General features: G+C 41.0%; 1 protein-coding gene across 1 annotated transcript in view; it reads left to right on the top strand.

Moving 5' to 3' along the window:
• Nucleotides 1-4,494: 4,494 nt before the first annotated feature.
• The window catches only part of RASGEF1A (RasGEF domain family member 1A), a 199,809-nt gene continuing 197,770 nt past the window's right edge, over nucleotides 4,495-6,533 (top strand). The window contains exon 1 of the mRNA XM_075257964.1: nucleotides 4,495-4,675. The gene's annotated coding sequence lies outside the window, so the exon portion shown is untranslated. The remainder of the gene's footprint in view (nucleotides 4,676-6,533) is intronic.

The following is a 6,533-nucleotide window of genomic DNA, read 5'->3' as shown; positions in this document are numbered from 1 at the left end:
TATTAGTTCTCTGCCACACTTGCTCCTGCTGCGCTCTTTGCTAAAAGTTTCTGGTAATTGGGTTCAAGCACTCCAAACTTCCTGTTCATAGTGGCACTTCTCTTCATTCTCCAAACGATTCCTTTCCAGATTCTCAAGCTTTGACCTGAAGTCGACAAACACCTGAGCCCAGATGCCCAGTGATGTCTTTACATGGTTAACTGTCTTTGATGCTGTGAGGCTAAGTCCTGGTGCACGAGTGGTCTCCAAGGGGTTGTGCCTAAGAAAGCAGGCTGACTCAGGGCTCCACAAGCCTGGGTAAGCTGCAAGACTAAGTCCCTGGCAGATCAGAGGCTGGATACTGCTAAAAAATCCCCAAGATGTCAGTGGACGACTGCAGGACCCAAGCTCATCCACAGGAGGGCACCACTACTGGACCTCCGGAGGTTGAGCCTGAGCAGGGAGGCCGACCCAGGACTTCACAAGCCTGGGCAAACTGTGAACTCCCCAGCCCATGAGTGGTTACCCAAGAGGACATGCTTAAGCTGGCAGGCCGCCCTCCAATGCAAAGCTGCATGTCAGCAAAAATGTCTCAGCGTGGGAAATGTTTTTAGGTTATATCATTTTATAAATGAGGCTAGTGCAACTCCATGACAATAAATCTAAACGGATCACAGATATGGTGGAGCCTCCCGAAGTTCCATATTTGCACAGCTGGTTCAAAAAGTAAAAGCTGCCAGCCATCTTGTTCACGGTCTGATACTCTGGAAGTAGAGATGAGCGAACACTGTTCGGATCAGCCATTTCGAACAGCACGCTCCCATAGAGATGAATGGAAGCACCTGGCACGTACACTTTGCCGGCGGCCGGTCACCTTGCCAGGTGCTTCCATTCATTTCTATGGGAGCGTGCTGTTCAGAACGGCTGATCCGAACAGTGTTCGCTCATCTCTATCTGGAAGACTAGTTGTGTGTCACACTGTCCTGTGGACCACACCAACAGAATGCTATTGATTCCAAATCCAAGAGTTCACCCACTGTATCTGCTGTTCAAGTGCAATTTTTCGCCCATGTGTGAGTGTAACCACCAAGCATCATGTACCATATAATGTAACATTAAGCATATTGTACTACTAACAGTGACTGTAACCACTAAGCATATTGTACTATTAATAGTTACTGTAACCATTAAGCATATTGTACTACTGATAGTGACTGTAACCACTAAGCATATTGTACTACTGATAGTGACTGTAACCACTAAGCATATTGTACTATTAATAGTTACTGTAACCATTAAGCATATTGTAATACTAATAGTAACTGTAACCATTAAGCATATTGTACTACTAACAGTGACTGTAACCACTAAGCATATTGTACTACTAACAGTGACTGTAACCATTAAGCATATTGTACTACTGACAGTGACTGTAACCATTAAGCATATTGTACTACTGACAGTGACTGTAACCATTAAGCACATTGTACTACTGATAGTGACTGTAACCATTAAGCATATTGTACTACTGATAGTGACTGTAACCATTAAGCATATTGTACTACTGATAGTGACTGTAACCATTAAGCACATTGTACCTACTGATAGTGACTGTAACCATTAAGCATATTGTACTACTGATAGTGACTGTAACCATTAAGCACATTGTACTACTGATAGTGACTGTAACCACTAAGCATATTGTACTACTGATAGTGACTGTAACCATTAAGCATATTGTACTACTGATAGTGACTGTAACCATTAAGCATATTGTACTACTGATAGTGACTGTAACCACTAAGCATATTGTACTACTGATAGTGACTGTAACCATTAAGCATATTGTACTACTGATAGTGACTGTAACCACTAAGCATGTTTTGCCTCTGTGTGACGAAATAATTAAGACTCCTTCCTATTCAATAATTGTCTGCAACATTCCAGGAGATGTCAACGCCCTACAGATAAATCAGCTTTAAACTATTTTATATGTGTCTAACTACATGTAATAAGAAATTTGTAGTCACCTTTAATTTTCATTAGGGATTAATTATAGATCTGAACATTTCTGAACATATGCATTCATAATCCTGAAGGTTTTATCATCCGTACTCTTCTCACAATTCACTGTTACCTAGCAACTAATCACAGAAGAGCAAGCTATTCATTCACCAATAGAAATAGATGGAACCTGAGCGCACCGTCTCCCTCGTCTCTGTGTTCAAGTCAATTCTCAGTCGGTTTTGGATAGGGATTGGTTAACACACAAAAAGGGGACAGTACACGGTTAGACTGCTTTCACATCTTGTAGGGCCTCCGATGAAAGCCATAGGTACCAGCCATTGCCAATGGATTCCACTGTTAAAAAATTGCATGTTTTAAAGTATATGGGTTTTTTTTTTTTGCTCGACATCACGATATAAAAGCACTAAATACTACGCGTATCTATTCTTTTTTCCCCAAAGTGTACATTTAATATATAACCACGATGATATATCAGGACACCCTTAGTCTTGACATTAGTCTAGTCCCTAAAAATTAAGGCAACACTCAAATAACACCTAATAGATCTGAATGAAATCTTCTCATTGAATACTTTGTTCTGTACAAAGTTGAATGTGATAACAACAAAATCACACAAAAATCATCAATGGAAATTAAATTTATTAACCAATAAAGGCCTGGATTTGGAGTCACCCCCAAAATTAAAGTGGAAAACCACACTATAGGCTGATCCAACTTTGATGTAATGTCCTTAAAACCTGTCAGTATGAGGCTGAGTAGTGTGTGTGGCCTCCATGTGCCTGTATGACCTCCCTACAATGCCTGGGCATGCTCCTGATGAGGTTGTGGATGGTCTCCTGAGGGATCTACTCCCAGACCTGGACTAAAGCATCTGACAACTCCTGGACAGTCTGTGGTGCAACGTGACACGCTGGAGGCACTACCAGGAGACAGGCCAGTACACCACAAGACGTGGAGGGGGCCACAGGAGAGTAACAACCCAGCAGCAGGACCACTACCTCCGCCTTTGTGCAAGAAGGAACAGGAGGAGCACTGCAAAATTACCTCCAGCAGGCCAAAAATGTGTACGTGTCTTACATATGGGTTCAGATTTTGAAAACTACATGTAGAAACGTCAAATAAAATTGTGGTTAAAGAAGTTTATTGTTTTTTACTTTTACTTGAAAATAAGTCTGTTTGTCAAGGCCTGTGTGAGATGGAGGGCGAAAGAGATCTATCATAGTGGAAAAGTAGGCGATAATTGGGGCTCATGAAGGGAATGAGCCCATGGGTCCCTCTCACAACAGTTTGATCTCTTTTCATGTCTGGCAGTACAAGTGTTGTAAACTTCCCTCTACTCTGTTTCCAGGGGGTTTATGATACAGATTGTACGATGTGCCCCCTACTCTGTCAAGAGATCAATAACTCTTTAATGAAAAAATAGCAGTATGTCAGTATAAAGTCAAATAACGTAACTTGATGCATTTTTTCATTAAACCCTACTGTCTATTCTACAGGCAGAATATTGTAGAGCAAGAGGAGTTGAGCAAATTGATACTTAGTTTTTTGTGATTTTTTTTTGGGGGGAATGGGGAGGTTAAGAAAACCTGCCAGTTATACCAAAACCTATTTATCTAATCCCTGCTCATTCTGAGCTTAGGAGTCCACTGGGCAGTCCTGTTCTGTGAATGGCAGGCTATACTGATTGCTTCTGCATAATACTATCCCATCTGCTCCGCTTATCCTGCTCTATAATGTGCTACTTCCAGATCACACACGGTTTCCCTGACAGGTTCCCTTGCTGGTGTAAAACCTACTTCAAAACAAGTCTCCATGTATGAGTCTATTAAAGGCTGCTCATTCTACAGAATGTATACGGTGCCCAATATTATCCCTTTGTTTTATCTTAATACACAATATCCGTGTCTTAAAGACCTGGACAACCCATTTATGTCTTATCTTTAAGACAGCCTATAAATATCTTATTGGTGTGGGGTTGACAGTTGGCCTTAAGATGCCCCTACTATACAGTACACAGAACTGGAAGCAGATAGTGGATGGGCATTGGGACCGCATCTCTGCTCCCCCCAAACATCAATGATGGTGCCCACTACATACATAGCGATCTGCTTCCAGCTCCATACCTGTAAAGTACAGGTGTCAGAAACCACCCCAAACAATGGCAACTGACTGTGGGGCCATTGATGAGACATTAGCTATATTAAAAGTAAGACGTATAAAATTACCTTTAAATTAAGTTTATTGAGGTTCTGCGAAGTTCCAGTATTTTCCCAGTATGAACAATGCTACACACTGCACAATTCTTGACATCAAAAATAACCCAAAGCCTGATGTATTCTGATCACATTGTATCATATTGTGTCTTCTTCAGTCTTCTTACACTTATCTCACAGGTACTAAATTGTTGCTTTTGCTTCCTCTTGCTGTGAATTCTTTTCGTCTTCCAGCTTGACTACATCTCTCCCTCCCTGTCTCCCGTCAGACATGCACATGCTCCCCCTGCAGTAAGATAGGGAATGAGATTCTCTATTCCACACCGGCTTCTGGAGCAGATTGAAGAGAGCCAGCGCTAAGCAAATAACGGATCGGCATCTTAGAACAACTCTGTATTTTCTGAACCTCCCTTTGTGGTGCGGGACCAAGATCTGACATCCTAGACCTGCTCAAGGTAGGGTATTGATGACAGAGGCTTACAGAAGCCATGTTCTTGGCATGTCAGTTGTTGGTTAATGATAATGAAATGAAAATATATTTAGCGATTTCCGTATTAGTGGTGACAAGAAATGCACATTGCAAATGCCAAAACCACCTGCAGTGCATCTCCTGGAGGTACCTGGGTACAAAGGCTTCATGGATATACCTCAAGCTTCACCAATTCTGTGTTCCATGTTAACATATACCTCTGTAATAATCAGCTTTTTCATGAACTGACTTTGCAATCCCATAAAATATTTTTACTAGACATTTTGCATTATTTTAGATTTTCCCCAATCATGTTGTTCAGTCTCACATTGTAGTAAGTGATGGATACGTAGCTACCATTCAAGTGTAGTTGCCAGGCAGCAAACATTGTCATGGCAAGCACCAAAAAGCATTTAGTATACTTATTTTCACAAAATTGTGCAGGGTATTTTTCACGATATATACTGTGACTGTGCGCACGTTTGCTTGAAGACACCGTATAGCGTAGTATTCATTGTTGTTAGATGCATTAGAAAGTTTAGCTACCCTACCTGATGCCATAAACACGAGTGCTCAGATTGGTTGAGAATTCAGATTTGTTTTTCATTGTGCCTTGTCCTCCTGGGTGCATGAAAGATTGGACAGGATGAAACCCAACCTGTCTGATCCTTCTTCCCTCTCAATGACAAGACAATGGGGACCATCTATAGGAATGAGATCTTATGTAGATGACTCGTCCTTCCGCTATATTAAGAATAGTTCTACGTGCCGTATTATGTGACATCATCAATAATATATGCCATTAAAATTCTGCTATTATAAGACTTTTTAGATATTTTGTTGCTTGTGTGTGTCAGCGTGTCTCTAAGATCGCCATACCTGCAAAGGTGTACAATGAATTCCTTATACCTATGGTAATAATCTGATGAAGTCTATGGAATAATGTGTAAAGGGATGCAGATATGTGAAGTTATACCTATACAGTAACTTACTGTTAACTCCATTATTACAATTTTTTTGTGTATATTATCTGTGTTTTTGTGCAATCTACAATTTTGGTGCTGTAAGTAACATGCAACACATAATAAACTTACTAAATACATGACAAAGGGACACTTACATTAGCGTTGACACATTACAACTAGGGTTGAGCGATCGCGATCGGAAATCTTTTCCGGCGGGATCGAGGTCAGAGGTTATCTCAAGATCGGGTCAACCCTATTCATGTATATATCATGAATAGGGTTGAGCGATCGAGATCGGGAAAGATCGGTTCCCGATCGACGATCCAGCAAATTTCTCGATCCCGATCGAGATCGGCTGGAAAATGATCGGAAATCGAATTTGAAAATAGGTCCTGAAATCTCAAGATCGGCTTAACCCTAATTACAACCTTTGGATACCCTACAATATCCAGTTGTAAGGGGCCACACGGTGGCTCAGTGGTTAGCACTGCAGCCTTGCAGCGCTGGAGTCCTGGTGTTCAAATCCTGCCAAGGGCAAAAAAACATCTGCAAGGAGTTTGTATGTTCTCCCCGCGTTTGCATGGATTTCCATCCCATATTCCAAAAAAGACATACTGATAGGAAAAATGTACATTGTGAGCTCTATGTGGGGCTCACAATCTACATTAAAAAAAAAAATAAAAAAATATCCAGTCTAGATCCTTTCTGTTTTACAACAGACAGCACTGTACACTCATACCCCAATAGGTCACAGAAACTTAGATTTAGGAAGGTGATGTCTACATCAAAGCTCAAGAACAAGAGACCATATCAACATCTTATAGATTAATGCTTTAGGGTTGGGTTCCTGCTGTGAGTTATTCCTCCTTTTTTTTGTAT

This window comes from Leptodactylus fuscus, chromosome 10 (genome assembly GCF_031893055.1).
Source record: "Leptodactylus fuscus isolate aLepFus1 chromosome 10, aLepFus1.hap2, whole genome shotgun sequence".
In the NCBI taxonomy this organism is placed as follows: domain Eukaryota; kingdom Metazoa; phylum Chordata; class Amphibia; order Anura; family Leptodactylidae; genus Leptodactylus; species Leptodactylus fuscus.
Note: the sequence above shows the minus strand (reverse complement) of the source record. Positions and strands in the feature narration are given on the sequence as shown.